The sequence below is a fragment of the Notamacropus eugenii genome, chromosome 1 (genome assembly GCF_028372415.1).
Source record: "Notamacropus eugenii isolate mMacEug1 chromosome 1, mMacEug1.pri_v2, whole genome shotgun sequence".
Taxonomy (NCBI): domain Eukaryota; kingdom Metazoa; phylum Chordata; class Mammalia; order Diprotodontia; family Macropodidae; genus Notamacropus; species Notamacropus eugenii.
The window spans coordinates 551,364,968-551,381,368 of NC_092872.1; positions in this window are offsets into that span (position 1 = coordinate 551,364,968).

The following is a 16,401-nucleotide window of genomic DNA, read 5'->3' on the forward strand; positions in this document are numbered from 1 at the left end:
AAATCATAGGTCTTTGTCATATTGACCATTGATTAAATATATATTCTCTACTTAAATCTCACTGGGGTTGCTCCTTATAGTGAGGTGAGAACGTAAACCTGGGTATTTGAAATCTTTGCTGGGACAATATAAATCCTGACAAGCCCTCCCAAGCTAGAAAGATTTTGAGGGGCAAACTGTGCATTTGCTCTCTGAGAAAAATGGCAGGTTATTTTAGAGGGAATCATCACTAGACTGATCACAGGGTCATGAGTGTTCAGGCCAGCAAACTTTATTGACTTTCTATTAAATTGTTGACATGGGGAGTGTCGAGGAAAGCAGAGACCTTTGAAATACTGAAGTGTATGGCATTAACACTTGTACAATTTGAATATGACTCCCTTAATTAAAAAAAAAAATTGCACTATAAAGTTTCTGTGACCTCAAAACACTTAAATGCTCTTGCCCCAGACCACACTTGGGAAGATACTCCTCAAAAGAGAGGAAAGCCAATGAAACATCATCAGCCATGAAACTAGCCATGAAATTGATGATTCAAATTAGCATGTTCTGGATCTCAATGGAATTAGGTAGAGCTGAAAGACATTCAAACAGTGGGCTAAAATAAAGAAACTCTCCTTTCTATGACCTCTTAGAGATTGGTTTCCGTAAGTTTCTGTTTTGATGAGGACTCAAAGGGGGATGGGAGGTGGGGTGAGAAGGGAGAAGGATACTTATAGCTTAACAAATGATGTGCCTGTAATACACTTCCTCTTCATTTTGGCTTATTGGCTTCCTTCTTTCCTTTCAAGGATCAAGTTAGTTGCCATCTCCTCCATGAAGCTTTTTCTGTTAAACATTCTACCCTCCCAAGATTTTCCAAGCCTGAAAGTGATTTCTCTTTCAAATATTCTCTAAGCACTTTTGATGTTTTCTGCCTTATCCCATGTTATGTTACACATGTATATGCCTTCATTTTTATATCCCAGTCACCAACAATCTGCCTGACACATAATATATACTTGCTGAATTAAGGTGAATGTTAAAAAGAGCAAAATCAGAGAAGCATGGCCATAAAGCGGCATTTGGAAACACGGGCATATATAAGTGCTACAAATTTTGTGAGCCAGTGAGAAATTTTATGTTTTCATTGAAATGTGGAAGCTATCTAGTAGTCTTTATTAAATGAACAAATAAAATGAGTATAATCAAGCAATGATGATAGTAATAGAATAATCCCACAACGTAATGTTTAACGCTAACATAGTTATGTAAGATTTGCAAATGCTTTACATCCATGACCTTATTTGATTCTTACAATGACCCTGTGACTTAGTAATTACTGTTCTTAAGTTAAATATGAGAGATGAGAGGTGATATATGAATGCAGCTCTTCCTGCTTCCAGATCCACTACTCAATTTATCTATTACATCACTTTGGTGGCAATAAATGAGACACAAAAGTCATAACTGTTTTAGTCTCCCCAGAACAGGAAAGTCAGTTGAGGTGTTTTATAATCTTTACCCTTTGGCTTCAGTGTCCTGCTTGTTTTAAATCCTTATCTCTTGGTCTTTAAAAGAATTTTGAGTATATCTATCTTCTTTTTTCTAGTCCTTTTTTTCCGTGGTTTCCAAAATGTGTGTGTGTGTGTGTGTGTATGTGTGTGTGTGTCTATGTATACACACACATATACATATATAGATATATTTATATACATAGATATATGTATGTACAAATTCATATATATATATACAAACCTGCACATATATGTATCCTGAAAACATTTCAACATATACTGACACATACACTGAAATATATGTGTGTATGTGTGTGTGTGTGTGTGTGTGTGTGTGTGTGTGTGTGTATTTCATCTTCACTCCTCCAGTCTCTAGGACAAGTCATTTTACAAATAACCATTTATTAAAACAAATGAAATGAGCTCTTGGTTCTTTCTCTTGGAATTTTAGTTTAAGGTTGAAGCTGGTAATTAGCCTTGAACTTGAGAGATTTTTAAATTCTAAGCAGCTTGATAGATGTACCATAAAGGGGACCTCCTCTCTTTTCTTCTCCTCTCCTCTCCTCCCCTCCCCTCTCTTTCCCTCCCTTTCTTTCTCCTCTCCTTCCCTCCCCTGACCTCTTTTCCTCTCCTCTCTCCTCTCCTCCTTTCTCCTTCCCTCCCCTCTCCTTCCCTCTCCTCTCTTCCTTTCTTTCCCACTTCAGCAAATCACTAATCCTTTGAGCTTCAGTTTTGCCATTGGACTTGATAACTTCTAAGGGTCCTTCCAGATCTATAAGCCTTTGGTTTAAATTTAAAATTTTTACATTAAAAATTTAAAGTTTTTTTATTTAAAATTTTTTAATTTAAAATTTAAAGTTTTAAATTCTCTCTCTGAGATTTATTAGTCCTGCAATCCTGAGAAAGTCACAACATTGGTAAGCTTCAGCTTCTTCATCTTTAAAGTGGGGATAATCATGCCAGTAGTAGTAGTAGTAGTAGTAGTAGTAGTAGTAGTAGTAGTAGTAGTAGTAGTAGTAGTAGCAGTACTAGTACTAGTAGTAGTAGTAGTTGTAGTAGTAGTAGTAGTAGTAGTAGTAGTAGTGGTAGTAGTAGCAGCAGCAGTAGTAGTAGTAGTGGGAATAGTGGAGGTAGTAGTGGTAGTGCTGGCAGGTATAGTGGTGGTGGTAGCAGTAGTAGGACCAGATAATACCTGATGAAATATAAGCTTTCTGAGACAAAGTATGGTTTCATTTTAGTTTGTATAGCTTCAGGACTTTGTTCCTCCCTGACTCATCATTGCCTCTTAATTTTTGTATGTTTATTGGCCAATTGGTAGTAACTCTCTCATGAGGTTGTTATGTGGCTCGAATAAAATAATATTTGCAACAGTATTTTGTAGAAATTATCCTATTACTTCACAATCAGTCTTTGAACTGGATTGTTTTAATAATATTGACAAGTAGGCCATTTGAAATAGTGACATATCACTAAGGCAAGAAGGTCATCGTGGTGGTGAGGTGGGAGTGGGGATGTGCTAAGGAAGTAACAGACCTTTTCTGTTTGTTTATAGAGTGAGAATGAGTTTGCTTAAGGTTTCTTTCAATGTAGTCATGGTGATGTGAATAGACTCCTACGCTCAGAGCCTTCATGGGTGTGTACCTCTGTGTTGTTGACCACTGGCTACTTGTAGGTGAAGAAAGGTGACCACACGCTGAAGAGATAACCATCTAGGTAACCCACTGCCTGGAACAGAAGAAGGTAGAGCTAGGTACTAAACATCTCTACAATTCTGTGGTCTTAGTAACTGCTTTTCTGGGGCTCTGCGCCTCTTTGAGGTGTTTTGTTCGAGTTTAACATTTCAATGAAATTGGTTCTCTGATGAGTTAACAGACCTTTGAGTGTCACTTTGTTCAAAGCTCTGGTCTCCTCTGTTCTCCCCTCCCCTCTGTTGTCCCCTCCCTCCTCTCCTCCATCTCCTTCTCCTCCTTCTCCTTCTCCTCTCCTCTCCTCTCCTCTCCCCTCTTCTCCTTAATAAAGTTGTAGAGTTGAACCATTGGTCTGACCATTGTAAAGCCTTTAACTCTTTGACTGAATGTGTGAAATAATTCCTAGACGCTATAGCTTTATTGTTTATTAAAATTAGGAAAAGCATGGTAGATTGGACAAGTGGACTGACTTTGGAGTCAAAAGAGCCTAAACTTTAATTTTTGATCTCTGCTCTGCTATCTACTCTCTCTCTGACCAACCTTAGATGTCAATTTCCTTTGCTGGTCTTGTTTCCTCCTCTGTAAAAGGGGGAGTTGGACTATATGATTTCTAAGTTCCTTTCTGGCCCTAAACAGTGATCCTTGGATCTAAATGGATCTGATTAGGCAAAGCATCAACAAAAATTTGGGAGAAGGTCTGGGACATTATAGCATAATCCATATGAAATTTTAGCTACTCTTAGTTTTAAGCATGCTTATAAAGAAATTATCCTGGATATCACTTGATTTGTTTGAATGTTTGATGATCAGGGAGGCAGAAAGCAGTAACTTCAAGGCCATCAGTATTTAGAATAACTATCAGTTTTTGTTGTTGCTCACTCATTTCCAGAATGTTCAATTCTTCATGACCCCATTTTTTTGGGGGGGGTGTTTATTGGCAAGGATACTGGAGTGGTTTGCCATCTCCTTATTTTAGAGATGAAGAAACTAAGGCCAACAGAGTTAAGTGACTTGCTGGTGAGTGTCTGAAGCTGAATTTGAACTTATGAACATGAGTCTTTCTGATTCCAAGGCCAGTTCTCTTTCTCTTATGCCACTTAGCTGCTCTATACGTTAAGATCAGAATATTTACTGGCTGTTTGACCTTAGACTAGTGCCCTAAACCTCTATAAACCTCAGTTTCCTCATCTGTTACAGTAGGATGGTAATGCTTTTGGAACTTACTATACAGGACTGTGTTAAGAACAAAATTAAGCTTGCTTATATGAAAGATTTTTATAATAACTGTAAGACGCTAAATACATGGAAGCTGTTATTAACATTAGTAATAGGCAGCCTAAGAGGAATGATTGTCAGCATACCAAAGTAAGGAAGTACCTTCAGAAATCTATTAAACTAATCATTCTTTTCAGAATCATAGTGTCACTTCTCATGTATCAATAATAGCTGGCATCTAGATAGTGTTTTAAAGTTTGCAAAGTGTTATATAAACATCTCATTTTATACTCACAACAACCTGGAAGGTAGGTGCTATTACTACACTCATTTTACAAATAAGGAAACTGAGTCAGAGAGCTGTTAAATGACTTGCCGAGGGTCAGAGTTAGTAAGTGTTTGAGGCTGGATTTGAGTTCAGGTTTTCCTGACTCTGGGTCCAGTATGCTAACCATTACTCTGCCTATCTGCTCTGAAGAGAGGTGACATCATTTGGTATATAGAATACTGGACCTGGAATCAGGAATCCTGTCTCTGGCATTGTGTTACACTATTCAAGTCATTTAAATTCTCTGAACCTCAGTTTTCTCATCTGTAAAAATGAGGATAATGATATCTGTAGCACCTACCTCAGGCCCTCTCACATACTCTGGGAAATACGTCAGTATTTTTAAGCAACTCTCCAAAACGATTTAGAAAAGTTGTCAGTCTATATTGGTGGAAGGAATTACCTATTAGGTCAATTTCAGATAATGACCTTCATTGTCCTCTCCAAGGTCACACTCCTCCCTCCAAAAAAAAAAAAAAGAGGTTGGGCTTAGCATCCTCATTGAGGAAATACCTCCATTACAGAAAGAGATAGGTTATTAAAGTCTTAATCAGAGCTGAATGCTGGTTAGAAGAAATTTATAAGTGCTTCCGTCGTTGTTTTCTTGACAACACTAATCTCTTCCTTGAGGAAGACATGACTGCCTGAGAGGAGAACATTGTACAGTGACTCAGTGTCTTCAGTATTCTAAAGAGATTCCAATAACAAAGCATTAAAACAAAGCCTTTGTGATTTTACTTCGCTAAATTGATGTTTCCTTTTTATTTGTAAAAACATCTTCCCACCAAGTGGTGAAGCAGACCTTTTCCTATAGTTTATGTGGTATATAACTTGGAGCCAAATTTTATTGGTTTTTCACTAAATTTAGTTTCCAGTAATAATAATAACAATCACATTTATAGAGAGCTTTAAGGTTTGAAAAGCACTCTACCTGCGTTATCTTGTCTGATCCAACAAGACTGTGAGACAGGTGATATAATTATCTCAGTAATTTGGATGAGGAAACCCAGGGACATAGAGCTGGCAAATATCTGAGGAAGGCAGGATTCTAACCTAGGTCTGCTGATATCAGTTCAGATGAAAAGAATCTCAGGAATCATCCAGCCTGAGCCATTCACTTTACAGGGGATCAGACTGAGGCCTGCAGAGGGGATATCATTTGTCAAAGGTAGCATAGATACTCAATATTCTCCTCTCCAGGATGCCCTCATTATTCAAGGAATGTACTCTCTCCTATCTTGTCTTTGCACTACTTTGTCTATGTTGATTTAGAATATTTCCCATAGAATATATGATTCTCCAGGGCAGGGGATATTCAGTTTTTGTCCTCAAATTCCTAACATTTAGCATGGTATCTTGCATATAGTAGATGCTTAATTTTTTTTCTTATTATTTGAAGAAGAAAAGACAGTAAGAAAATGATGAAGTTTTGGTACATTAATTGAATGGAATTCAGTAAGCATTTATTAAGTGATTATTATGTACAAGATACAGTTATAGGCCCTGGAGGAAGATACAAAGACGAAAATGAAGCAGCTCCTGTACTCATTGAGTTTATATTCAACTCTAGGGAAAAACATGTAAATAATACAAAATATATGCAAGATGGATACAATACAATTACAGGAGTGGGGACATTGAGAACATTAATAGCTTTCCTGGAAGGCTGAATGAAAGGGGAAATTGTGACTAGGTATATGTAATGTTGTTGGCAAGAACAGTCCTCCAAATCTGAAATAGTTTTAGAAAGAAATGTATTAGGTCATTTGGTAGAGGAGAATGAGCTGGAAAGGAAGTGTGGTTCTCAGTCTATCCAGGCTCTAGAAGGTTTACGTCTTGTAAGATTTAGACAAGGGTGTCTGCACGTGATCCATGCATACATAGGTAAGCAAAGTTGTTGAGAAGGCAACTTGTAAGCAAGGTAGATGGAGATAGATATGAGTTACTCTAAGGAACAGCTAGGTGGCATATATAGTGGAAAGAGCACCAAAGTGGAATCAGGAAGCCTCTTCTTTCTGAGTTTAAATCTGGCCTCAGACACTGAACTCACTGTGTTATCATGGGCAAGTCACAACCAGGGTCACCTAACCCTGGTTGCCTTGATTTCCTCATTTGTAAAATGAGCTGGAGAGAGAATTGGCAAACTACTTCAGTATCTTTGCCCAACCCTCTCCCCCCCAATGGGGTCATGGAGAAGTTGGACATGATTGAAAAAACAGTGGAACAACAACGACAACAAAGCTATAAACGTTCAATAAAATTTGAGTGAAGCTAAAACACAAGGGAACTCAAAATACAAGCTTGGGTGGACCCATCAAAAGTCCTAGGTGTGGTTCCCCAAAATAAGGATGCTTTGGGTAGGTCCAGGACCTAAGGGAAACAAAATATTTTGTAGCCATCTCCAGAATTCCTACTGAGTTACTGGATCCAGGCAGCATTCTGGATGCAATCAACCTTTAATCATATAAGGTTGGTTTTAAGTGGTATAATAATTTCCCCCAAGCAATATAGTACCACTTTTCTTATAGTAGTACTTATCATATTGAGCCCCTTAGGAAAAAAAAATTATGCTCTCTTGTTCCTTTTCAACACACATATACATGGAAGGCTGTGTAGCATAATGGACAGTGTTATATTTAGAATCAGAAAGACCTGAATTCAAATCTTGTCTCTGACATTTATTAGCTATGTGAGCAAGGTTACATGGTGTAACGGAGAGAGAGCTGGCCTCAGAGCTGGCTAGACTTGGGATTGAAGTTCTATCTGGGCAAGACGCTTGATGTCTCAGTGCTGTAGGCCAGAGGAATCAAACAGAGAGAAGCAGGGGCTACTTTATCCATACATAAGGATCCCTGCAAGCCACAAAATATCTTAATTTAAAAATGTAATATTATCTGTGTCTCATTGTATTTTTATTTATTTTGTTAATATTTCCTAATTACATTTTAATCTGGTTCCTGCACTCTGGAGTGTTATGTTCTAAGCAATTCTCTTAAGGTTAGATGTTTCAGAGAAGGTGCTAACTTGCATTGATAGAGTTTCCCCATCAGGGAAGAGCAGTCTCTATGAAATGAAATCAGAGGGCCGATGCCTATCTCCTATGCCCAACAACATTATTCTTGAGCTTCTCTGAGCCTCAGTTCCCTCATCTATAAAAGAGGTGTCACTGCAGGCTTTGTGGGAGGCTCAGGTGAGATGTGTGCAAAGGGCTATGTATGTTAGTGATGGATAGACTGTAAAGAACCTTCTATTTCTTTTGCATTTGGATTACTTCATGGAGCCATATCGATTATTGGAAACTTCAGTTGTCTTTTTACCCCAGCTGCTTTTATTCATTTGATGACACTGAAACTTGGCCCAGAAAACAAGAGAAAAACAGCTTTATAATAGTACGTATTTCTGTATGACCTTAAGGTTTACAAAACTCTTGTCTCACAACAACCCTGTGAGATAGATAGTACAAGAATTATCGTTCCCATTTTGTAAGAGATGAAAATGAGAAAGGGATTTACTGTCACAGACCTTGGTAACATTAAAGCTAGAATCTATACCCAGTTTTCTTGACCTCAGGTCCAGTTCTCTTTTCATTTAAGTGCCTCTAATGTGAATATGTGACAACTAACAAACATCCTTTCTTATCTTAAGAATTGTCTTTAGTGGTGAAGAGGTTTGTTGTGAAAAAGGAGGAAACTAGGTCATTCAGCATGGTCTCACTTTACTTGTTCTGGAGTCGGATGATTTCTTTCTTTTAGAGAAAAAAAAATCCCAGGCTCACTGCACTTGACCTCTCATCTAAGCTAAGGATAGGAACTCTCCCATCTCTGTCAGGTCCCAGCCCTCTTCATTCTGTATTTCAATTTAAAGAGCTCAAGTCTATTTAACTTTTCAAATAACAGGAATTTATGAAGGAACTCTCTTGGCAAGGTCTCAATCATCCCACTGTGTTGGCATGAAGAGAGAGAGAGAGCGTGTGTGTGTGTGTGTGTGTATGTGTGTGTGTACACAAATGTAGGCGCTGACACTTTCAGTGGATAGTTGGTCATCAGTGATCTCTCTCCATCTCTGAAGCTTTATGTGGTCAGCTGTGGCTCAGTCAACCTGACCAGAATGAGCAGAGGATAGGAGGGGACCCTGACTAGTCCTTGTTGTGTTAATACACCTGTGTTTTGCTCACAGCTGTTTGCTTCACATCAGGGTTGTTGTTAGCAGTTATGAAACGTTTTCACATTGCTCACCTACTAGCCATGGCTTTATAACATTTGTTGACACTTACTGTCAGGGCTTTTTATTATATTTTTAAAGGGACAGTAGGGCTTTCTGAAAGCCAAATTAGCTGGTACTTTGCTCAAAAATATTCCATTCCCCTTGTGTCCAAAATTATAATTTTTTTTTGCTGTGATCTACAACCAAGATATGACTAGAGCAAGGAAATTGTTTTATTTTCAAAACCAATTTCCCTTCCTGTTTATCAGTTTTTAAAAATGGACCATTACTTAACACATTAGTTTTTCTGTGCCACTGATGTTCAGCTTCCCCTGTTCCCCATTACACACTTCCCATGTTGCATATATTTACAATATTTTATCAAAAGGAATAGCTACTGGGCACTTTGGAGCCAAAATCAGACTTTTGTACTTGACCTGGAAGTCATTGTAGATATGTCCTCCATCAATGCTTGTATCATCCTCTTTAGGTCTTCCTGGTAGATGATATTCTTGAGTTGCGCATGAAAAATACATCATCTGGTAGTCACATTTCTAGTGATAATTCTCTCTTCTACTTCACTGAGGGATGGGGTGGTGGCAGGGACTTTGGACTATGGATACATAGTCTGCTATTAGGCTTACTCTTAAAACCATTTCCTCAGAGCATGCATTCTGTGAGCATAATGGAAGTTTAAGAACCTTGGGTCATTTGCATGGCACCAGGAGATACTAAAGTGTGATGTCTAGATTAATTTTTACTGGAAGTTTAGTGCTGACAGAGTCTTTAGAGGTCATCTACTTCAACCCTCATTTTACAGATGAGGAATTGAGAATCATGGAGTTCAAATGGCTTGTCCAAAGTCACAGAGATACAAAATGACAAAGCTGGGATTTGAACCTAGGTTCTCTGACTCTGACTCCAATGTTTTTTTTTTTTTCTCTTCAGTATAACACCTGTCTAACTACCTCATATTATAGAAGAAGAAACCAGTGAAGTTAAGGGATTTTCCCATGACTACACATGTACTAAGTAGCAGAACTGAGATCCTTCATCTTCAAATCCTGATATCTTTTCACTATTCTCATACCCTTTGAACCATGGGATGGGGAGATAGAAACATCTTCTTATGGTCTCCTTCCATTTTCAGAGGATGAGAGCTCCACAGAAAGGATATAAAACTGTCTTATTCTATTTCTAACAAGAGTCCTATTTTCCCATAGTATTGAGCATTTTACAAACATGTTGTTGTATTTCTCTTAGAGATAGCAGCAACCAAATAATCTCTCCCTGTTAGTACCTGCTTATATACTTTTCCTTTCACATATAACTATTCCCCACTATAGCTTTCCTCAAAGGTTTAATAGTGTCATGAAGATAATTCTGAGGCTTTTGAAAGCTATGCTAATGGAGTGCAAAGTCAGGAGAATTCTACCAACATGTAAAGGCTTTAGGCATGACCTGGTGATGGACTATGAAGGTTATCACTAGTTGGCTGTCCAGTAGGTAATGAGAAACATAAAGAGTAAAAAGGAGGAAAGGAATCCTTATGAAATCCTAGCTTTCTTGATATATTGAAGAAGTGTGAATATACGATAAAATCAATCATTCATGTTTATTGTGTAGAGAATAAGTTCCTTGAGGACAGGGACTGGTTCTTCCTCACCTTTAAGTCCCTAGTCTATTATGTAGTGCTTAACTATGTAGCTTAATAAATGTTTAGTTAATTAGTTGAGTAAATCACAAAATGATCAAAATGTCTTCTTACCCATTATCTTATTTGGTCCTCATGTCAGTTTGTGAGTTAATCAGGAATAGTATTAACATCTCCCATATATAGATGAAGAAACTGAGTTCACAGTCATATCAGGTGGCTTACTCAAAGTCATATTTTTAATAAATGACTAAGACAGGATTAGAATGCAGGTTCATGATTTTTCCTCCCATTCCACATTGAGGAAAGAGTGCTCTTAGTTTCTCATTCCACAGTATCTCCAGAAATTAGAATGGTTCCTATTAGTTCAAGGAAGAGGGGAAAGGAGGACTCAGTATCGGAGATGGTTCCTTAGTTTTAACTCAAACCCAGATCACTTCTGGTCAGGAGGATCCTTGTTTGGTCAGGGCTACTGTAGCTTAGTGGATAGTGGCCAGTTTTGTGCATCATGAAGAACCAGAATCAAGTCATGCTTCTTACATGACTGTGGGAAAGATGCATAGCCTCTTAACCTCTTAGACGAAAGATAAAGTTAGAAATGAGTTGCTGTCTACATCCATTAATGGAGCTTCTTAGACTGATGAATTTATAGGTCTAGTATCCTTATATTTCCCCAGAAAGGGGTTGAATTAGCTTTGTCTTAAACTAAATAACCCTAGAATATAATACAAAACTCTTAGATTAACCCCCAAAATGTATGAGTATCTAATGAATCCTTCAGGTTAGAGTTAGGTTGGATAGATGACCCTTCAGGTCTTCTTTTTTCTGGTTTTGAACTCTGAGAATTTGTTTATAATTAGATGGGATTTGGTAGGTGAAAGAGTAAGGGAGATTATTTATTTCCTGTTGAGTCTTTTCTGAATTTAAGAAATGCTATGTAGTTGAAAGAACACCTTGCTATGAGTCTGCTGGGTTCTAATATTGATTCTGTCACTTAGTAGAACCAAGGTTTTGAACCTCTCTGGGTCTTGAATAGTCTGTGAATTCATGGTGCTGACTTTTGGCATATATTGCAAAATTGATTAGTACCTGTTAAAAGTTATTCTTGGTAAAAATTTATTTATTATCAATAATATATGAGAAGAAACAGAAATTTAGAATTGAAAAGGGCCAAGATGGTTATCCTGTCCTTCTGGAAGAACACAAAGTATATGTTCCTTATGTTTGACTCAGATATTCAAAGAAAGACAGTGGCAACATAGTGGTTATTGCATGTAACTTCACATGATGAAAAAAATCACTGAAATTTAGATTCAAGAAGTTCAAATTCTGATTTGGCCATTATAGTAATAACCTGTGTGATCTTGGATAAGTAATTTATTTTCTTGGAGTCTCAGTTGCCTCACCTGTAAATAAGCAATTAGATGATGTTTATATATAAATCTATGATCCTGTGATTCTATTATGTCCTGGCCCTTAAGTTTTTTCTCCCCCAAGATAAACTTTCAAAGTTCCTTCTGTGGCATGGTTTCTAGACCTACCATTATCCTAGGAAAGAAGAAGAGTAATTTTTCCAGGGACAGCAGCCCCACACTCGCTTCACTAAGTTTCCCAAATTTACCTTTCAAGTTTAAACAAAAAGTGCAGCTGTTACGGGATATAGTTGTAAAATCATTTATGAGTAAAGGAGATGAGGGCAGGTAGATGGGAAGAAAGCAAATGAGAGGCATGTGTTTTACAGTCTAATAGGCTTGCTTCTGATGGACAAAACAATGAGATAAAGTTAGACAAACACAATTTGGCTCCACTCTGAGGTGTGGAGAGAATAATCCTTCCAACTCAGCAGTCTTCTATTACCCCTGAACAGTAGAACATGAGGTGATTTGGCTTTCCCCATCTTGGAAGCTATTGCATGAGCTCTTAAATTAGGAAGACAGCTGAATTTCTGAACTATGTACAGTTTTATCAGCTGGGTTGCACATCTCTTCAGGACAACAGTATGTGTCTCTTCTCTGAAAAGCGGGACAATGTGTTTGGACAACCCCTTGGCAAGAGTGAATAGCAGTGAGAAAAGCATACTTAAGGGAATCAAGTTAACAGGATTTGACAGTTGAGGAGTACAACTCTTCCATAAACGCACTATGAATAGTAAGCCTGTCCTGCTATTGGGGAGTAAGAGTAAAACTTGAATTTTCTTCCAATTTGTTCATCATATCCTCCTGAATCTGCTGCCACAGTACCAGAAAGCTTAGGAATAATGTAAGCCCTTAGTGGGTAACTTATGCACATTAAGGATATCATTCAATGAACTTCATGAAATTGTATTGGGGAAGTGGGAAATTTAACAATAATATTGGCGATTGTTAAAATCTTCTGAGCAGCATGTCATAATTCACTAAATAATGATTTTAGTTATTATCCTAATGCAAAAGTGAGGTAAGATGGTACTTGAGAAGTGACCAAATAAAGTGAACTGAGTGCTGGGCTTAGAGTCAGGAAGACCTGGATGTAAATCCTGCTTCTCATGCTTATTAGCTGTAACCATGGCCTTTGGAGCTTTATTTTCCTCATCTGTGAAAAAGGGACAATGCCATTTGTCAGACCTGTTGTGGCAGGCTCTTGAGATGCTCAAATGATATAATATATATGATATTCTTTCTAACTTTAAAGTGCTTTTTATAAAATTTGTCACTGACAGGTCTTGATTTTCTTTCCTCTCTCTGTCTGTCTCTATGTCTCTCTCCTTGTCTCTTTTTCTCTCTGTCTGTCTGTCTTTTGTCTCCTTTCCTTTCTCTTCCCCTCTTCCCCCATCTTTTGGAAGTATATGCTTTGCATGGCTCATTGAGATGTGTTTATAGCCATGAGAATAATAATTTCCTGTGTTTATGTAGTTTATTTTACTTCACTGTGGTCCCCCATTTCATCCTTTTAGTATCATCTTGAGATTTACTCTTTTTCAAACTCTTTTACTCCACTGTATCTCTGATTTCATTGATGCTGGCTCTGATGTGGACCTCAGCACCAATGATTCAGATCATAACCTGCTCATGGCTGTTTGTCCTATGTCATTCTAATCCTAACCCATTTTCCACAGTGGACACACTTAGCATGCTTAAGGATTCCATAGATTACTCTTCACATTATATGTCTGTGAGTGGAACATGGAGACCATTCATTGGCTTTCGTTGGCTTTCTCTTATTCTTGTTATATCACTGGCTCATGCTTTTTTTTTTTTTCCTGGCAATATCCACTTAATCAGGTTTGTCTCTTTTAAGTTCTTAGTATCTCCCTAATATTTATTTTTCTCTCAATACTACTATAATTTTTAAGCACCTAAGGAAGGTATGGTAGGTAGCTCCTCTTAGGAGAACTTATGAGAAGACATAGACAATAATCATACAAGTGAGAAGGGCACAGAGGCAGGATGATCTAACGTGGTAGAAGTACCTTCAGTGATTAGATCACGGATCCTCTCACATATTGAAGTACAAATAGGAGAATAATTTCATGGTGAGATGCCAAACTAGACTTTAATGTATATAGACTAATATGAAAAAAATTGATATGTATGATTAATACTTGGGAGCATTTTTAATACAAAAATAGAAGGGTCTCATCAGAGTAACTGAATTTCCTTTGTTACTGGCCAAGAAAATAATAATTATTATACTGGTATTATAGCATAGTGGAAAGAACATAGGACTGAAAGTCAAGAATACTAGTTCTCCCACTTAATTGTAAGACTTTGGGCAAATCTCTTCTCCAGATTGAACTTTAATTTCCTATTCTACAAAAGGAGCATTTCCCTGAATCTATTTAGGCATCTTGGAATTCTGTAAAATATGAATAGGTATAAAAAAGGTAAGAAAAATTTCTATGCTAGCGATGTTTTTTCTTGTAAAATATTATACGTGAAATTATTTATCAAATACTTCTTAAACATATCAATAATTTGTTAGGAAAATAGAGTTTTAATTTATTTTGTTTGCAAATATTTCCATTTATCCTGGGCTATTCTATATTCTTTTATTTTGCAAAGCTTCAACATCCCTGAAGAATGACATGTAAGCTTTTTTTTTATATTTTAAGCCCCAAAGCATTCTAATGCCAAATTAATTTAAGAAGCACTAAACTTGATGATGTCCAAGTTCCCTTTCAGTTTTGATACTCTGTAATTCTGCGATCCCATCTCCCACTTCCATTCATTTGAACAATAGTCACCGTGTCTGGAATGCACTTCTTCTTTGCCTCAGCCTTGTAGAATCCTAGGTTTCTGTCAAACCACACTTCAGGGGTAATTGTCTACAAGATGCTTTTTCCTGTTCCTCCCAGTTACTAACACTTCTACTGAAATTACTTTGAATTATTTTGTATTTTATTTGTATTTACTTATCTATGTATATATTATATTCTCCATCCCTCATCTCCTCAGTAGAATATAAGGTCCTTGAGGCTATTTCATTTTATTCCTATATCTCTAGAACCCAGAGGGTGGTGAATAAATGTACTAAATTGAAATCACTGTCCTTAATTCTGGGGTAATCTTTCAGTCTTAATGAATTATTAAATTTTATATAATCTAAATATTTCTATGCTTCAGTGGATCTATGAACTCATTAATGTGATTATTCCTTCAAGTGGTACAGATTGCAACCCATTCCTGTCCTCCCATAAATCCTCCATGGCTGTCCACCCAACAGATCTGTTTCTAGGTATTTGACATAGTGTGAACATCAGTGCACTAATGTTCACTCATTCCCACATGCTCTTTCTACATGATGCACCCATCTCCTTTTTTGATTATATATCTCTTTGATGATATATTTTTTCATAGCTTTTTGTGAAATATTTGTTATTAGTAATAGGCTATAGATTACTTACCCTCACCCAATATCTCTCCTCTGCCCTTTGGGAAACTAACAAGTTTTCTTTCCTTAGTCAAAATGCATCTGTATAAAAGCTTTTATTCCTTTCCCATAACTCCCCAAATGACAGAACAAATAGCTGATCAGAAATTGTAATGTACACAGGTTTGTTGCAGCAGATGGTAGATACTCTAGAAAAGGCACTGGGTTTTCAGTCAGAGACACTGGGTTCAGATTCTGCCTCTCCCACATACTTAAATAATCTTTGAAAAGTCACTTCCATTCTCGGATTTCAGTTTCCTCATCTATAAAATGAGGGAGCTGGAACAGATGGACTTTTAAGATCCTCCCTGCTCTGCTACTTCAAATATCTCTGTAGCCTTCCTTGCTGCCGTTCAATTGTTTATCAGTTGCATTCGACTCCTTGTGGCCACATTTTGGGTTTTCTTGGCAAAGATAGTGGTGTGGTTTGCCATTGTCTTCTCCTGTTTATTTTACAAATGAGGAAAGTGAGGCAAACAGGGTTAAGTGACTTGCCCAGGGTCACATAGCAAGTAAGTATCTGGGGCCAGATTTGAACTCATGAAGAGGAGTCTTCCAGACTCCTGGTCTGGCACTTTATCCACTGCACAGCCCTTCTATGCCTAGATAAATCATCTTTATGACTTTTTGTGATGAAAATATTTTAGACCCTAATGACCCAATCTGTACTGATGAATTGATCTAAATTTAACTGAGCTGTTTCTCAGATGACAGACATGGTTGTTGGCCAGGATCTTCTCTTACTTTAGGCCTTTCCGGCTTTGTGAGACTTGCCAGCACTTTGTGTTTCACTTGCATTGCCTTCAAAAACCCAGGGTCACTTCCATGTCGTGCTGTGGCATCTGAGGATTTAATGACTGTATCACCCCATTGAACAGAGCTAGTTCATAAAACAAACTCCACATTTAA